This window comes from Balaenoptera acutorostrata, chromosome 6 (genome assembly GCF_949987535.1).
Source record: "Balaenoptera acutorostrata chromosome 6, mBalAcu1.1, whole genome shotgun sequence".
Classification (NCBI taxonomy): domain Eukaryota; kingdom Metazoa; phylum Chordata; class Mammalia; order Artiodactyla; family Balaenopteridae; genus Balaenoptera; species Balaenoptera acutorostrata.
The window spans coordinates 45,461,144-45,480,031 of NC_080069.1; the positions used below are offsets into that span (position 1 = coordinate 45,461,144).

At 39.3% G+C, this 18,888-nt stretch overlaps 1 pseudogene; it reads left to right on the forward strand.

Moving 5' to 3' along the window:
* Window positions 1-1,126: 1,126 nt before the first annotated feature.
* LOC103019743 (polyadenylate-binding protein 4-like) lies at window positions 1,127-3,356 on the forward strand (annotated as a pseudogene).
* The last annotated feature ends 15,532 nt before the right edge of the window (window positions 3,357-18,888 follow it).

The following is an 18,888-nucleotide window of genomic DNA, read 5'->3' on the forward strand; positions in this document are numbered from 1 at the left end:
GTGCTTCATAACAGGAGGTTGAGGAGAGGCTTTTATAGAGAAAAGGTGGAAGCAAAGTAAGGAAATTACTGATTGGCTATAGTCTGGAGTCTAGCAGGCTGTTTCTGACTGGTTGTCCTTAGGTTTTGATTTTATAACCCTGAGGCATTAATTGATTTTTGTTTGTTTACATAGGCTGTTTCATTAGAGCCACATCAATCCAATGATCTCCTTGTTTAATTAATTTAATAATTCCCTCTTTGATCTCTCCGCCTCGGGTCGCTGCAGCCTCCGCTGCTTTCGGGCCTAGCAGCCTGAAGAAAAAAAAAGAGAAAAAGATAAAAATTAAAAAAAACGAAAACGGTTTACTATCTTGAAAAAAAGCGAATCCTCCTCGGAGAACCCGCGGGGAAGTCACTTTTGCACGCTTCCGGCCTGCCCGACACTGCCGCCACCGCACCTGGGCGTCCGTCGGTCCCCGCCGGACCGGTGGTGAGCCGCTCGCGCGCCCGCTTCCACGCGCCTCCGCCCGCGCCGCCCGGCCGCGCCGCGTGGCAGCCCCGCGCCCGCAGCCTTCCCCACCTCGCGCCGGCCTCTGCGTTTCATGTGTCCGCGCTGCCCTCCGCCAGCCCGGCGTGGGAGGCGGCTGCGCACTCCGCCCGCCCGGGGCTTGCTGAGTTGGCACCGACAAATACTTGGTTTCCCTTTTCCCTGGGCTGCTGTAATCTTAAACCGCCGGGAGCCCGAGGCCTATATTTATAGAGAAACGCACGTTCCGGAGGCCGCCGTGGGCACCACTGGGTTTCCTCTGGAAGAATTTTTGTAATTTGCAGGACAGTCCTCGTTTTAATTTTCTTCATTTTTTGAAATTGGGAGCTTCAAGATCAGGACAGCTGAAAATTACAAACTCCCAGGGAGGGCCATGTTGTTTTTGAGAGCTGTTTGTCTGCGGTTTGGCAGTCTCCATCTCGTCCGAGCCGTCCCCGAACTCCTCTCCCGCCCTCGGAGCCGACTCCAACTTCTCTGAGCTTCACTGCCACCTGTGAGCCTCGGCACGGGCCACGGCTCGGAGCGGAGCCCACTTTGTCCTGTGTGGTCCCTCTAAGAAGTCCTCCTGGTGGGGCTCAGGGTGCTGGGGGCTGGGGAGATGAACGCTGTGGCCAGCAGCTACCGCATGGCCTCCTGCACGTGGGTGCCCTGCACTAGGACGTCACCGAGGTCATCCTGTACGGAAAGTTCAGTCCTGCGGGGCCTGTACTGTCCATCCGGGTCTGCCGCAATATGATCACCTGCCGTGCCCAGGGTTATGCCTACGTCAACTTCCAGCAGCTGGCTGACGCTGAGCGGGCCTTGGATACCATGAAATTTGATATGATTAAGTTAAAGCCAATCCGTATCATGTGGTCTCAGAGGGTTCCTTCTTTGAGAAAATCTGGCGTGGGAAATGTCTTCATCAAGAACCTGGACAAATCTATAGATAACAAGGCACTTTATGGTACTTTTTCTGCTTTTGGAAACATTCCGTCCTGCAAGGTGGTGTGTGATGAGAACGGCTCTAAGGGTTATGCCTTTGTCCACTTCGAAACCCAGGAGGCTGCCGACAAGGCCATTGAGAAGGTGAACGGCATGCTCCTCAATGGCCACAAAGTGTTTGTGGGCAGATTCAAGTCTCGAAAAGAGTGGGAAGCTGAGCTTGGAGCCAAAGCCAAGGAATTCACCAATGTTTATTTCAAAAACGTTGGGGAAGAGGTGGATGATGAGAGTCTGAAAGAGCTTATTCAGCCAGTTTGGTAAGACTCTTAAGTGTCAAGGGGATGAGAGATCCCAGTGGGAAATCCGAAGGCTTTGGCTTTGTGAGTTACGAAAAACACGAGGATGCCAATAAGGCCGTGGAACAGATGAATGGAAAAGAAATCAGTGGGAAAATCATTTTCGTCGGCTGTGCACAGAAGAAAGTGGAACGGCAGGCCGTGTTAAAGCGAAAATTTGAACAGCTGAAACAGGAGAGAATTAGTCGCTATCAGGGGGTGAATCTCTACATTAAGAACTTGGATGACACCATTGATGATGAGAAGTTAGGGAAAGAGTTTTCTCCTTTTGGATCAATCACCAGTGCCAAGGTGATGCCGGAGGATGGGAGAAGCAAAGGGTTTGGCTTTGTCTGCTTCTCATCTCCTGAAGAGGCAACCAAAGCAGTCATGGAGATGAACGGACGCATCGTGGGCTCCAAGCCACTGTATGTTGCCCTGGCCCAGAGAAAGGAAGAGAGAAAGGCTCACCTGACCAACCAGTATATGCAGCGGGTGGCCGGGATGAGAGCGCTCCCCACCAATGCCATCTTAAATCAGCTCCAGCCTGCAGCTGGGGGCTGCTTTGTGCCAGCAGTTCCACAGGCTCAGGGAAGACCTCCATGTTACACACCTAACCAGTTAGCACAGATGAGGCCTAATCCACGCTGGCAGCAAGGTGGGAGACCTCAAGGCTTCCAAGGAATGCCAACTGCTATACGCCAGTCTGGGCCTTGTCCAGCTCTTTGCCATCTGGCTCCAACTGGTAATGCTCCGGCCTCTCGCGGCCTCCCTACTACCGCTCAGAGAGTCGGGTCTGAGTGCCCGGACCGCTTGGCTATGGACTTTGGTGGGGCTGGTGCCGCCCAGCAAGGGCCGACTGACAGGTGCCCGTCTGGAGGTGTTCCCACAGCTGGGCAGAACCTAGCGCCTTGTGCTGCTGTTGCTGCCGCTGCTCCTCAGGCTGTTGCACCTTACAAATATGCCTCCAGTGTCCGCAGCCCTCACCCTGCCATCCGGCCCCTGCAGGCACCCTAGCCTGTGGTTCACGTGCAGGGGCAGGAGCCGTTGACCGCCGCCATGCTGGCCGCAGCACCCTCCAGGAACAGAAGCAGATGCTGGGTGAACGTTTGTTCCCGCTCATCCAGACGATGCACTCAAACCTGGCTGGGAAGATTACGGGGATGCTGCTGGAGATTGACATCTCGGAGCTGCTGCACATGCTGGAGTCCCCCGAGTCTCTCCGCTCCAAGGTGGATGAAGCTGTGGCCGTCCTACAGGCTCATCATTGCCAAGAAAGAAACTGCCCAGAAGGTGGGCGCTGTCGCTGCTGCTACCTCTTAGACAAGGACAGACTGATTCAAAAGCCAAATAAACCCTCATGGAATTCAGCTCAAGGTTTGAAGACATCCTAGCTTGTCCTGTGGACCTCAGCACCAAGAACCACAAATTGCAAATTTAATAGGTCATTTTGTATCAAAAGGTCAATTATGACGCGCCTAGAATTTTTCAATTAAAAGAATATATTCTCTGGGTTCTGATATGGCCCAGACAGTGTTAACTTTTTCTTTTTCTATTGTGAGTTTTGATTTTTTCCCCCCAGAAATTGGTTTTATTTGATGTACCCAAGTCTTGTTTCTCAATAAAGAAAAAATCTCCATTAAAAAAAAAAAATTCCCACTTTGAGTCATCCTCTAATACATGAGATATTGACCAAAAAAATTGGTATTAGTACCACTTTTATTCATTATCACAGTAAAGTTGCTCTTGTCTCATTGTAAAACTCATAGGTTATGATGTCAGATTCATAGAAGAATGGTTTTTTTTTTGTTTTTGTTTTTTTAATGAAGGGCAGGGATCTGTGGATCTGGCCCTAGCTGGGTATCTGCCTCTGGTGTGTGGGCCTTGGAGTTGTTTTTTTTTTTTTTTTTTAATATGATGAAAGCTTTTATTTATTTATTTATTTATTTATTTATTTATTTTTTGGCTGTGTTGGGTCTTCGTTTCTGTGCGAGGGCTTTCTCTAGCTGTGGCAAGCGGGGGCCACTCTTCATCGCGGTGCGCGGGCCTCTCACTATCGCGGTCTCTCTTGTTGCGGAGCACAGGCTCCAGTCGCTCAGGCTCAGTAGTTGTGGCTCACGGGCCTAGCTGTTCCGCGGCATGTGGGATCCTCCCAGACCAGGGCTCGAACCCGTGTCCCCTGCATTGGCAGGCAGACTCTCAACCACTGCGCCACCAGGGAAGCCCAGAAGAATGGTTTTTGCTGTTCGTTGTGTTGTTCACCTTGTTTCTGTTTCTCTAAGCTCATTGAGACCATCTGAGGTACTGCTGATGGCTACAAACATGCATTTAAGACTTTTGAGAGAACACAGCTCAGGAGGGAGATTACAGTGATAACTATTAGGAGGATAATACCAAGATACTGAAGTATATTGCTTAGCCAGGGCCCTCATGAACCAAACCAGTTGGTATCAAATAAATCAAATAATGTATTTACCTAGAGGATATCAACCTCCAGGTTTAGCCAAGTGGCTTGTTTGTTAATTTCTCATATTTGCTACAGTACCAGAGGTGTTGATCCAGGTACAGAGGAGGTGTTTGCTATGGCACAGACTTCTCCTTTTCAGCCAGTAAGTACTCTAAAGCAATTCTGTTATCTAAAAGCACCATAGGAAGAAAGTCTAGAGACTTTTGTTGTGTGTTAAGGAACAATGTCTTCCCATGCATTAACAGAGAGAAAAAGCAAGTAGCAAAAGGAATAAAGATTTCATATTAGAGATGAAGATATTGATTTATGATTTTGGAAGAGCTGTCCCCCTCAAGATGCCATCTGCTTCTGAAGAAAAACTTCCCTAGAAGTCAATTTTAATTTTAGATCTCCAGCTGGTGTTCAGTTCCAAGAGTCTGAAGGAGACCTTTTAAATTGGAGGAGGTGAACCCAAGGGTCAGATCTCTGAAGTTTGGCTGTCATTTGGATAGTGAGGAGAACCTGGTATGGTCCCTTCCATGGAGTTCAAGGGAAGTCTTTGTTCTTAGTGATTCCAAATCAGAAGGGTGGGAGATCCCGTCTGCAGGCTCTGGAGGGAGGGGGGTGTCCCAGCAGGTCCCACCATGGTCACTAGAACCTGTGGAGGAGGAAAAATAATTTCCCCCCCTACCCTTTACTGTGAGTGCTTGGCTGAGACCCCTTTCTTCCGTGGTACCTCATAAATGGATAAGCTTATCCTCTACTGTGGCCATTATAATTCAAGATTATCTTTGGTAAGGTTAACCTGGTTGTTCAGCCTTAAAACAAAATTTTATTCCCCTGAGGCCTCAAACTGGACCCAGTCCAGCTTAAGTCAGACACATTCTAACCTTGTACCCAGTACCGTTTCTAAGTCAGATCCACTCTGGCTCTGGACAGTTTCCAGAGCCAGTAGGGGGAAAAAAAAAAAGCTTTAAGTCTGAAAGCTCGTAATGAAAAAGCTACAGAGGTAGGATCTGAGAGGGATTTACCATCACCTCCAGAGGCAACAAGACAGCAGCAAACTCAAAGGGGCACAGCAGGTACCTTCGCCTGCTTGATCTTTGTTCCGGGGGCTGTCAGCAGTCTCCTTCAGTTCCCTCTTCTGACATCAGAACCATTAAAAGATAAACTGAGGCATATTAAAAATTTTAAGAATTTATTTGAGCAAAAATCTATTTGAATTGGGCAGTGCCAAACTGAAAGTGGTTAGGTATGCTCTCCTGACAGGATCTCGGGGAGAGGCTTTTATAGAGATAAGGGGGAAGCAAAGTAAGAAAATTGTTGATTGGCTATAACCTAAAATCTACTTGGCTGTTTGTGATTGGTTATCTTTAGCATTTTGATTTTGTAACCTTGAAGCATTTACAGGCTTATATTTTGGTTTGCTTATGTAGGCTGTTATAGCATTAGAGCCACACCAGCCTAGTAACCTCCTTATTTAATTATTCTAACATAATACTAAAGAGCTAATTGAAATACTATTATAAGACGTGGAAATGATAACATTATTCTACAATGGAACAACCTTGAAAATCTGCAGTGGATATGCTAAGAGACATTTTTTTTTCTGCAAAAAACACAATTTTAATCTATAAATTAGCTTTGATAGAGTTAGGTAATATTTACCTTTGGTAATTGGTAATGGTTATAGTATCTTACTTGCTAAGAAAGCTCATAAAGGTTATGATGTTGGCTTGAAACCAATTAGAGAGATTTCATTCCTTCCTTTCTTGATATTTATGATTTTGTCTGGTGGGTTATTTGAAAGCATGATGTGTTGGAAAGCATCTGTGAAGTCACTCAATGTCTGTTGCCATAAGCTCCAGTGCTGCTTTTGTTTTAAAGTAAAACCCTCAGATTATTAATACTTTATTATCATTTCTATTAGTGGACTGATTCCATAGATGAGTGTTCACATTGTGTTAGCATCTGCATAGGCTAATTATCACCACCGCATGTCAGAAAGGCCAAGAAAATGTTGGGGAAAGAAAATTAAATTATTGTTAAATCTAAAATAATTGTTCAGCTTTGCCTCATATAGGATGTAGCATATATCTTGAAAATAATGGGAATAAGTAAACAAAACCACCTATGTAATAAATACTGCTTCTATAGATAGATGTGATAGAAATGAGCAACAACAAAATATGTATCTTGTAGAACAATATATAGTAATGAATTAGATAATTCCTGTTAACCTGTTCACAATAAGTAGGAAAAAAAGCCTATGGCTCAGAGTATAGCTGGTGATCATTTATTACTTCATTCTTATAACATAGCTCGTCGGTCAGACTTACCTTTATTTGGATAATAGTAATTATGATAATAATTATAGTAGTAGAAATGAGATATGCTTGCATATCTACTTCAATACTTACGGTATAATAGTAATGTGATATATAATAAACCCTAAAATTCCAATCGATATTGTGGCTTAGACTATTTTTATGCAACTAAAGAATTTTTTACTGAACAATATGTTACAATATGTGAAATTATTCCAAACATATGTACTTCAGGATGTGTAATCAATTAGAATGAATGTTGTTATTAAGTTAAGGTCTCCACCTCCTGTGGGATCAAAAGATTCCATTTGGTTAAGATAATCTCTGCTACAATTATAGAAAGACTTTCTACTAATAAAACTGCAATAATCAATAGAAATCAAAGAAGTGGTGTCTGGTATTGTGATGTAAAAGGTGGCATTATGTTAATTAGTTGCAGTAACAAATTGATGGTGCCTAAAATTGTCGAGACCCCTGTTAGATGAGGGGAGTAGATAGTTAAATCTATTGTGCCTACAGGTATTAGATTGCCAGCTAATAAAAGGGTGCATTGTTCACCCTGTTCTTGCTTTGACTTCTGCTGTTGTTGATGCAAGTAGTAAAAGGAATCATGGGAGTAATAATCCAGAGCTTATTTATTTTTTAGAATGCTGTATCTGATGCACCTATCATTAGTGGTGTTAATGAGTTTCAAAGTCCTCCAATCGTGTTGGCATTGCTATAAAGAAAATTATTACTAAGACCTGAACAATAATAACCAATTATAAATTTAAATAATTTCTAATAAAATCCTCATTGATTAAAATCAGCCTAAATTAGCTGTCTTGATTAGTGATCTCTACTATTCTATCTAGTTTAAAAACCAACTAGTCAGTATACAGAAGTGACCACTTTGTGATTTGTTGAGGATAGTCAAGAGTAGATAAATTTATGTAAAATGGCTAATAATAAACTTTATATGGCAGATATAAGGACAGAGGCTAATTCTTCATTTTACCAAACTGGGAGGTTTAACTTACATACTGAATTGCAAGTTCCAAGAAGCAGTTAAATAAAACGTTGTTTCGGTTTCTCCTGCCTCTCTCTACAAAAGTTAGAAGTAGATCAAAGCCAGTATTGAGGGAAGGTGGTTATCAATGTAAATGACACATATGCATATATTTGTAATTATTATTACATATAACAGAATAATTGCTAATGTGACCTCATGTGGAAATTATATTACACACATAGGGCTCCGATTAGGGTATATTCTGAGCTTAACTGATTACATGGCTAAGCTTGATATGGACAAATGGTATTTTGAGATTTAACTCTGTTAGTAGATATGGTCTTGGTGTGCGCATTCAGATTGTTTATGCAAGGTCAGGACAAGAATAGTTAATAATCTATACTAGTATTGATAAAGTTAGAGGTCAAAGTTGTTCTTTGATGTATCATTTCATGACATCTGCAGTTGGTTGAAGTCCATAAGGACCTACAATATTTGGTTCTTTCTGAAATTCAATGTGACCTAAGTTTTTTGTTGAAGCATTAAGAAGGCCAGGGTAAATAGAATAGGGAAAATTAGTAATTATAAGTTAACTGGAAACTTGTTTATTAAAACTAAAACGTTGAACTCCTGAAAACAGTTTTACATTATTACTGGATTCTATCACCTGGATGAGTGCAATTCTTGACTTATTTAATATCTAGTATCTGGCTCTTTTGTGGAATGGACCTTATTGCTTAAGTCCTTTCATAATGTGAGATATCTTTATATAAAGAGGAACCAAGTGGAAGTGTTCTGATCTGAATTCAGGTCACACAGAATTTTTAATGATGGAACAAAGGAACCTTTTAAATAGAAGTTACATTTTTAGAATGTCTGGATACAACAATAAAACAATAAACCTTAACATCAATTTGACCTCTAAAATAGGATTTTATTATTTCCATTTGAGAACTCTGTTCCATTGGTGAAAATTTTGAGTTAATTAATAATAGTTATATATTTAGAATAATTAGTCTACATTTGATCATTTGGTGGCTTTTCTATACTCTGAGGTCACCTCAACCAAAATAATTAATTCAATTTATGATTAGTTACTTAGATAACTAATTTTCATATTCAATTAATAAATTTATGTTTTATGTGTTTTAGTAAGTAGAGGGAAGGTTGAATGTTTATTAAGTTACTTTAACTTCTTTTAATCTTTCTTTACTGCATATTTGTTTTAGGTTAACAGTATATTGAACAAATACATTCAAAAATTTTTTTCTATCCTCTAGCAATAGCTTATTTATTTTGGCAAGGGACTACGCAAAAAATTATTTTTTATTACTTATATTAGTTTTTTTCCTGCATATGTAGTTAATCCAATACCGTGTTAGGAGGTGGTTTTGCTTGTAGGTATTTAGCATGGTTGTGCTGGTGTGCACTTGTAATTGGTGCTGCTCTTAAGCCAGTTACAATTTTATGAGTAATTACTCTCCCAGGATGGTTTTTTTCTGTTTCAAATGATCTGTACATCTTCTGGTTAACGTTTAAATTTACATTAGGATTTATTCTTCTTTAGGTAAATTCAAAGTTGAACTTAAATTCTGCTTTGGATAACCAGCTATCACCTGGCTCAGGTTGTTGTTTTTTTTTTTCCCCTCTACCTGTAAATTCGTCCCATTATTTTGTCACAGAGAAAAATGTTTCCATATTAATTGTTTACAAGTAGCTTGTTTGTTTTCTTTCTGTGTTTTAAGTTAAAGTTCTCTGTTTATTATGTTCTAGTTAATTCATTATGCCTAAGTATAAGAGTTACTCTTTCCTTCTGTTTTTGGTTTTGAACCTTTAATGAGAAAAATTATAATATTGAGCTCAAGAGTACCATGTTTGTACGTCACTGGGTCAAGTGTTGGGGATTCAGCTAGAACTAGCAAATAGGTTATACATAAACAAAGATACATGCGGTCACAGAATGAAAAACTGCTGCCTGGCACGATTATGTCTCAGTTTTCTTATCACTCATGTTGGGGATCGTGTAGCCGACGAGAATAGACATCCACACTCTGGGTGCCCTCCGACACGTCTACCTCCAACAGCATGTGGTGAATCTTCATCAGAAATTTCTCACCACACTCATAACCCTTTAATTGGACCTTTGGGTACCTCACCCAGATGCAAGGTATCTGCCATCTCCAGAAACACTGCTTACTTCACCTTGGGTATCACTCACCAAGAAGTTTAGATTGAACTTCACTGGGTTGATACAGACCTCGGTGGTCTGGAGATGCAGGAGGAAGCCATGGGCACCGCCCCCACCTCTCCTTTCACCTGTGACCTAGGAGAGTTATGAGTGAGCAGCTTACATTAGCCACCAAGCCATCTTGCCAGGCTGAACAGGAAGTAGGTCGGCACTCCTGCCTGTGTCACTTCCGGGATGCTCCCCTTGCTATATCCTGTTGGATGGCTGGTAGGAGCAGAACTGGGGAACTTGCTGGAACTCTTTCCTCTTTTTAATGTTTATTTATTTATTATATTTTACTTAGTGACATACTTTCCCTAACATCTAACTTAGATTTTTCTTCTTCTTCTTAGAAGTTTCTCTACTATACTTTTAGATATTTGGTATAATTATTAGTAATAGTTGTATTTGCTTTATTAGTAGTAATTGTATTTTTTTAGTTTGAGCTAGGATTGGTTCAAAGTGGTTTCAAGTTTAGTTTAAATTCCCCAACTGCATGCTTGGTGCTTTTAAGTTTAAACTGCACTTTAGTTTGCCCAAGTGACTTTCTAGTGTACTTACCATGTTATTGTATTAGATTTTTTTTTATTGGAGTATAGTTGCTTTACAATGTTGTGTTAGTTTCTGCTGTACAACAAAGTGAATCAGCTATATGTATACATATATCCCCTCCCTCTTGGACCTCTCTGCCACTCCCCCCCGCCATCCCACCCATCTAGGTCACCACAGAGCACTGAGCTGAGCTCCCTGTCCTATACAGCAGGTTACCACTAGCTATCTATTTTACACATGGTTGTGTATATATGTCAATCCTAATCTCCCAATTCATCCCACCCTTCTCTTCCCCTCTGTGTCCACATGTCCGTTCTCTACATCTGCTTCTCTATTCCTGCCCTGCAAATAGGTTCATCTGTACCATTTTTCTAGATTCCACATATATGCATTAATATACGATATTTGTTTTTCTCTTTTTGACTTACTTCACTCTATATGACAGACTCTAGATCCATCCACATCTCTACAAATGATCCAATTTCATTCCTTTTTATGGCGGAGTAATATTCCATTGTATGTATGTACCACATCTTCTTTATCCATTCCTCTGTTGATGGACATTTAGGCTGCTTCCACGTCCTGGCTATTGTAAATAGTGCTGCAATGAACAATGGGGTACATGTGTCTTTTTGAATTATGGTTTTCTCAGGGTATATGCCCAGTAGTGGGATTGCTGCATCATATGGTAGTTCTATTTTTAGTTTTTTAATGAACGTCCACACTATTCTCCATAGTGGCTGCATCAATTTACATTCCCACCAGCAGTGCAAGAGGGTTTGTTTTTCTCCACACCCTGTCCAACATTTATTGTTTGTAGATTTTTTGATGGTGGCCATTCTGACTGGTGTGAGGTGATACCTCACTGTAGTTTTGATTTTCATGTCTCTAACAATTCGTGATGTTGAGCATCTTTTCATGTGCCTCTTGGCCATCTGTATTAGATTTTTAGATTAATATTACTTATTTTTTATTATTCATATTATGTTTGGATTTTATATGAGGAAGGTAAGCTGTGTGCACACTTCAAGGCCTGATTCAGTTGGCTTTTTAATTTGCTTTTAGCCTCTAATTTCCTAAAGTTTCTGTTAATGGATTCAGAGAATGTAGCTCATTCTCCATACCCTCATGTAACATTGTTATGATAATTCTTGTTGTTATTTCAAAACCTTTCTTAGTGTTTGCTGTAATGGCATTATACTGGTTAAATCAGCACGTGGTAATGATTTACTGATTATAGAACTGAGTTCTGTAGAGGAGTTTAACACATTGCAAAACATTTTCAATTTTGAGCTACTGCTAGTAGTACTTTGGTCATTTTTTTTTTATGTGTAAACACTTTGTGTCCTAATGCATTTATCCCAGCTATTACAATTTGTGGGGATGCTTTCGATATATAGTTACAAAATATTTTGTTTTGACGTTTTTAGAGAGTTCGATTTCAAAGTCAAGATTAGTTCTTTTAAAATCTTATCTATAAGTAAGTTAAATTGGGAAAATCATTTTCTTTTAAAACATGTTTCCAGAAAAGACACAGGTATAAACATAACTTAATATTGTCAAATATATTGTAAAACTCTCTGAAATCCAAATAGATAACTTTTAGATCCATTGGTTGAATATCCATTCCTAGTAAAATGAGAAGGAATCTCTATGCTGTTGGTGTATTATAATTTTTTCAACGTGTTAGCCTTGAATAGAACAATCTTACTCTCATTTTGAAACTAGGAATAAGAATAAGATGGCTTGTGAATGGATTAGTGAAAGGATACTTTATTCTACTTATTTTTATATGGTTTCTTTTCTTTTAAAAATTAATATTAATACATTCATTTATTTCTTCTTTATTTTAATACACATGTGCATGCACGTAAGAAGAGGGAAAGAATCCTAAAGAATGAATAGGAGGAAGTCTTGGAAAAAGTGTAATTGAGGTTTTTCAAGCTCTGAGAACCGCTTCTGTCAAGACTCATAAATTAGGAAGGGTGTACATCTTTCAAGGGGCTGCACACTGTTTGGCAAATCAGGATGTAGAGCTTGACATGGGTAGTAAGGAAATGAAAAATGATGCTAGCAGCTCATTGCTAGAAACTGACAGCTTGGCCGTAGCGTTCCCAACTAAACATAAACAACTTTCTCAGAATACAGTCGATACTCAGACAAGGCCACTCTGTGACCACAATAGAGTAAGACAAAAAAGGACACTTTGTAACCATAGAAGTAACTAAACATCTCCTTCTCCAGGAAAGCAAGAGTGACTACTGGTTCTTCACTAGTGACAATTCTAGGTCCACTTTGGACCCTCTGCCTCCTAGATAAAAAATATGAAAATACCCAGTGACTTGTCCCTGCTGACAGCATCCCACCCCCAGTTATCCACAGGTCTCTAAATCCTGCTTAAATCTCTCAGCATGAATCCACATATTATAATCTGTTCCTAACTCTCTTTTACAGAGACACTTCAGTGTTCCTCTGATGTGTGTTCTCCCTCGTTGCAAGAAGATAAACCTAAATTTGTTTGGTTACGGGTATGTGGTGGTCATTTGTTGGCAGGCTTTGACGTAGCGACATGAGATGGTCCTGTATTATTAGGCTAGAATAAGATCATAAAGGCATACTAGAATGTATAATGCCAAGGAAATGGCCCTCTGTCTTTTCTGCTATGGATGGTCATTGGAAGGTACAACAAACAGGAAAGAACATTACAGAATTGTTGAAACCTTCATTTTGGTGGTAGTTTGGAAGATAAATTGTTTTAGGGGCAAGATTAAAAGGAAATAATTTGGGAGACAGTTTTAGCAATCTTGACAAGAGGTGATGAAGACCACAATTAAAGACTGACAGTGTGAATATAAAGTAAACAGAGAGGAAAAGGGCAGTGCTCAGTAACTGATTCTAGTGATGCCATTTACTAAAAGGCAGTGTGTAAGGGACAGCTTTGGGGAAGGTTAGATGATTAGTTGAGTAGGAGTTACTTGTGAGACTAGAGTTTGATAGTACAGGCAGCAACTCAGTCCATTGATCTGAAACTCAGGAGAGATATTTGGGTTGGAAAACAGATTTGGTTGCTACCAGCAGAGAGATGACAATTACAGCCATTTAATTTTTATGTGACATTTAGTTATATCCTGAATGAACCCAGAAGGCTCTGCTATTCTAGTTTTTGCTGTCTCCTTCTAGCAATTAACTAATTGATGCATTCGATTGTAAAACACTGAGTGAAGTTGAACAGGATAATTTGTACCTGCCTTAAGAAGGCAAATAAACTAGATCAGGCAATTCATAAATACAACTCAGCTATGAGGTAAGATAATAAACACTCTATCCTGTTCATGAATCCAGGTTGTCAGGCAGGAATGACCTGAGGGGTAGATTGCTCAGCTAATTTCTCAGATCCAACCAAGCCCATGGCAATGGTGAGGATAAGATGAATAGACGCGTAAGTGGAAGATTTCTCTGTGAAAGGAGTTTAATCCTTCTTCCTTTTCCAGGGGAGATGACGTACATGAATGAGTAATAGTTGATAATTCCCAAGGTGTAGCTGTGGGGAGGAGAATGTTAGTAATCCATAGTCAGAGGATTTTCAGTAATTATTCATTTCCACATTCATTCCACTCTGAAGAATTTCTTTAAGACAGCCGGTATCTTGAAGGGCACATGGATTCTTCCAGAATAAAACATTGTTAGTCCATGATTAGGCAAAGCCTTTCTATAGCTGGGTTTTGTTGTTGTTTGTATTTTTGTTCCCAGTAGCTGTAAACTATGAACATTTATTGTTTGAGTCGACTTATTTATTTTCTTCAGTCACAGCTTTGGACAGTATGAGAGTGTGTTATAGGTATAACAATATTGGACATTCATGCATACTTTACATACATTGTTATATTTAATTGTTATCCCAATCTCATGAGTTAGGTAACAATTTCATCCTGATTTTGGGGTTGACATAACTGGGGTTTAGAGGAATTGTTCATTATGATATAGCATAGTAGATGTTGGAACTGTCTTTAGTGGTAGAACTCTTTAGTACTACACCTTCATTTACATACTACAAAAATTAGTGCATAGTCTTCTGATAAGGAAAAAAATGTCACCAACGTAATCATTATATTGTTCTTATTTGATAGTAGTATTTATTATAATTTGCTTCTAGGTTTCGATTGGTTTCAAAATATAATCATTGCCTGCCAGAGAATATAAATTAATCGCTGACATTTTAGATAGTATTGTGGTTTCAGTTTCTCACTGAATGCAGTATCATAATCATCCTCTCTCTTTTATCACATCTTAAAATTGGAGAATCCTTTTATTATCTTTTATAATTACTCTCCCTTTCAGGTATGTTCTCTTGAACAACAGAAAGCTTTGACATGGATATATTAACCATTTCATTTTCTACTGTTTATTTGATTTTAATCCTTATAGCCTGAGAAAAGTTCTCCTTCATCTATAACCTCACACCCTGCTTCTCCTTAGGTCACATTTGGCATCTTATCTGTGAACCTTGTTTTTAAAACTCAGTTTCCTGGACTCCACATTTTAAATACTGAATCGGAGTCTCTAGGGATGAAGCCAGTGAATCTGGAATTTTAACAGGATTCTGAGTAAGTTTTTTTTAAAAAATTAATTAATTTATTTATTTATGGCTGTGTTGGGTCTTCGTTTCTGTGCGAGGGCTTTCTCTAGTTGCAGCGAGCGGGGGCCACTCTTCATCGCGGTGCGCGGGCCTCTCACTATCGCGGCCTCTCTCGTTGCAGAGCATGGGCTCTAGACGCGCAGGCTCAGTAGTTGTGGCTCACGGGCCTAGTTGCTCCGTGGCATGTGGGATCTTCCCAGACCAGGGCTCGAACCCCGTGTCCCCTGCATTGGCAGGCAGATTCTCAACCACTGCGCCACCAGGGAAGCCCCCTGAGTAAGTTTTATGTACACTATAGTTTGATGATCACAGCTCTAAGGAGAGATGGTTGGACATATTTTCTAGATGTTTTACCCAGCTGCTAATCTTTAACTATATGATGAAAATAACAAAACATTTGGTTTTGTTCTCTCTGAAATTGCAAATAATACATTATCACTCCACATTCCTTACAATATTGCAAGATATTTTTGGTAGCACATAATTAGTACATTAGTATAATCATACATATAAAACTCAAGTGTGAAAAGATGTATTTTATGTAACATATGATTCAGTGTTAGAATTCATTAACATGAACTAACACTTTAAAGAACAAAGAAGACTCCCAGCCATGGACACAGGGGATAAAAGTTCAATGCTGAAAGGCGGAAGGAGATGATACCAGGTATTTCTTACCATATCATCGGAAAAAGAGTTTTTCTTTATTTCATAACTAGCCCAACTGAAAGGTGCGGGGGAATGGTAATACAATTAAATAAACCAAAGGCATCATGACTCAGTTGGTCAATTTCCTTAGAAGAAAACAAATAATTAGTCTTGCCACTTTCAAAACCAGTGTAAACATAAAATTACTTACAGTGAATAAAATGAATACAAAGGATATGTTGGTTTCGTATTATGGTTAGGTAAGGAAATGAAAAAGACATAGAGATAACAAGCAGGAAAGGGAAGCCATAGAGGCAGAAAATGAGAGTGCAAAGATAGGGAGGCTTCTGTGTTAGCAAGGGCAAAAGAGGCAAACTTCTGCAGAGATTAATAATTGCTGCACAAGATCCATTTCCTCCCTCTTCTTTAGTAGAAGATCCTGAGTATTACTTAAGTACTCAGTGTTCTCAGCTAAGTGACAACATTTCCCATTCTCTCTTGTGTCAGCATATATATTGAGACAAAATTTGAGCCAACGTGATATCAGGAAACCACAGATGTTGGCTAATGGAGTTTCCCTAGTTGGGAGAAGCACTCTTTAGTCTTCCGTTCTTCCTCTGTCCTGTTGCCTGAATTGGGATGTGGTGGACAGAGCTCCAGAAGTTCTCTTGTACCATGAACTATACTTGGGTACAGACACCAAGTGAGGGTGTGGCAACAGAATGATAGGAAGAACTCCATCTCCATGATGATGCTCACACCAACCCTGTACTGCCCACATCAGGGATTTTTATGTGAAAGAGAAACTCTGTCTTTATTTGGCCTCTGTAGCTTTTGTGGTTTGTTAGTTATTTGAAGGTGAAACAATTTGAGCTGAACAAAAGGTAGACACCAAAGAAAATAAATCACAATTTTTACTTAATGTTTCCCATCTTTTCATAGGGGTACTACAACTGACCTTACCACAACCAAAATCCTAGCCCTAACTTTGGCTTTAAACTCAGTTGTTTAGCAATTCTAACAGTAGAGGGAAGGCATCATATAGACTCATATCCAGGGAAAGCTATCCTACTTTGAAGAATCTGTGAAGAGACTTGAAGAAGGGTGGCACTTTAGAGTTTCTGCTCTCTAATTTAGTTCTTCTATTTAATATCATTAATAAAGTTCTCGGTCAGTAACTTTAATTCCTCCAACAAACCATTGCTGACTCATATCCAGTACACAGTTGCCTGAGAATCCCAGACAAAATCCTACTGGTATAGGTCCTGCTTTTCTTCGTTACACTTTTCAAGCAGCTACTTTATAGTTTACCCTTACTAGCATGACCATTATCTCTTACATTCTGAAAGTGCTCTTTCAGAAAAAATCAATGAGGAAAGACCCCAAAGCAGTGAAATAAGGCCCTCAATCTTAATAGCTGCTATAATATGGACATTTCTGAATGAGCTGTGTGTATTTTTTATTGGTAGTGACAATAGATAGAGATGACCCATACTTGGCATACGAGAAATTGACTAAAAGTCAAATTGTTAGATTTCTTCCAGACATGAGGGAAAGGCTACAGAACCAACGGTTTGTTCTTTCCATAATTGCAGTGTTTGTTTTGTTCTGTATAATTTTTTGTAGACTTAACTAATTCATAGTTATATAATGATATTTTGCATCTGAGGTATCTACAAATTTTCCCAAGTCTGCTAATATGATTACTAGAAGATGTAATTAAAGATAGTGATGAACAAATATTTTGTCTCTGTAACCCTAGTACTAAAAACATTTACTAGACAATGTAATTGGAAATACATTTTCAACAAATTAGGAACATATTAAAATAACAAGAGATAGCCAAGTGCAAAATTCATATGAACTCATAAAAGAGCCACACTAGAAATATAAATATCATTCAAATGGAAATCAAATGCATATAGTGGCTTTATTCATAATTAACACAAGAAAACAGGCATCTGTATGTTTACTGTGATTTAAAGAAATATAAAATAGTTACTTTATCAGCTAAATTATTTCTGAAATCCAAAAATAGAGAGACTTAAATACCAGAGCATTCCACTGAGCACAAGCGATTGAATTCATGTTTTCATCTTTGCTTTCTCCCAATACTTACAAATATTACTACAGTAAAATAATAGATGTGCCAAGACCAAGAGAATGAGAGCGGGTATATCTGTGGAACATATCTGTGGAAGTGGGGAAAGAGGTAGATAAGTGTTCAGTGATTTAAATGATCAGAATATTTGAAATCCAAGCAAGTGGTCAGGAAAGTGCAGAAGAGAGGAGATTCGCACTACCAACCACAGAAAGGCTCAGATACAGGAGGCAGCAGGGATCTTCACGAGTGGAGGTCCAGGTGGAGAGGATTTTTTAAAACTTTGTAGAAGATGCTGTTAGTTATTTGACCCCTTTTCATACCTTTTTTACCTGGCAGCTACCCTTGCTCAGTGCCAGCAGAAGGAGGTTCACTCTGTCAACACTCAAACGAGAGGGAATCCGGACTCTGGGATATCAGTAACAGATGATAAAAGGGGTATTAAATAAAATTCAATATACAGAACTATGAGATTCACTAGCCCATTTCTACAATACCTGGAACTGTCAGGCTTAAAATCCCTAATTAGTAGACTGAAGGATTCATTTCTGGAAAAAAAGCCTATATAAGATAATATGTTCTTAAAGATACTGACAGGAAGAGGTCCGCCATCAAAATACCTAGTAGCCCAGAGCTCTGCATCACCCACCAGTCTGCAAGCCCTATACGTATATTCAGAACTTCCCGTATGCGTCCCAGTGCTTCCTACTAAATAGGAATTCATAGCAAAGAATGACAAGAAATTTAAGTAAAGAGTTGAATATGAAAGACAAACATCAAAATGAAGAGGTATAAAGGAAATGATGGAAATATATATATATATATATATATATATATATATATATATATAGTGCAAGAAACAGGAATAAACATTTATATCTATCTATCCATCTTTTCACAGAGGAAATGAGAAAATATTCCATGACATGAGAAATAAGATGACAAAGGTAAAAGTTTAAAAGATAACACAAAGATTTTTTTGATATTTAAAATATTATAGCAGAAATTAAAAATAAAATAATTGTAAATGAAATTGAGATATTTTCTCAAAGAGTAGGAAAAAAGGCCATGTGATGGTAAGTAGAAGCAAAAAATAATATTAGGGAATAAATATAGGTAGTCTAGCATCTGAATGATAGAAGTCCCAGAAAGAGAAGACTAAGAAAATGTAGG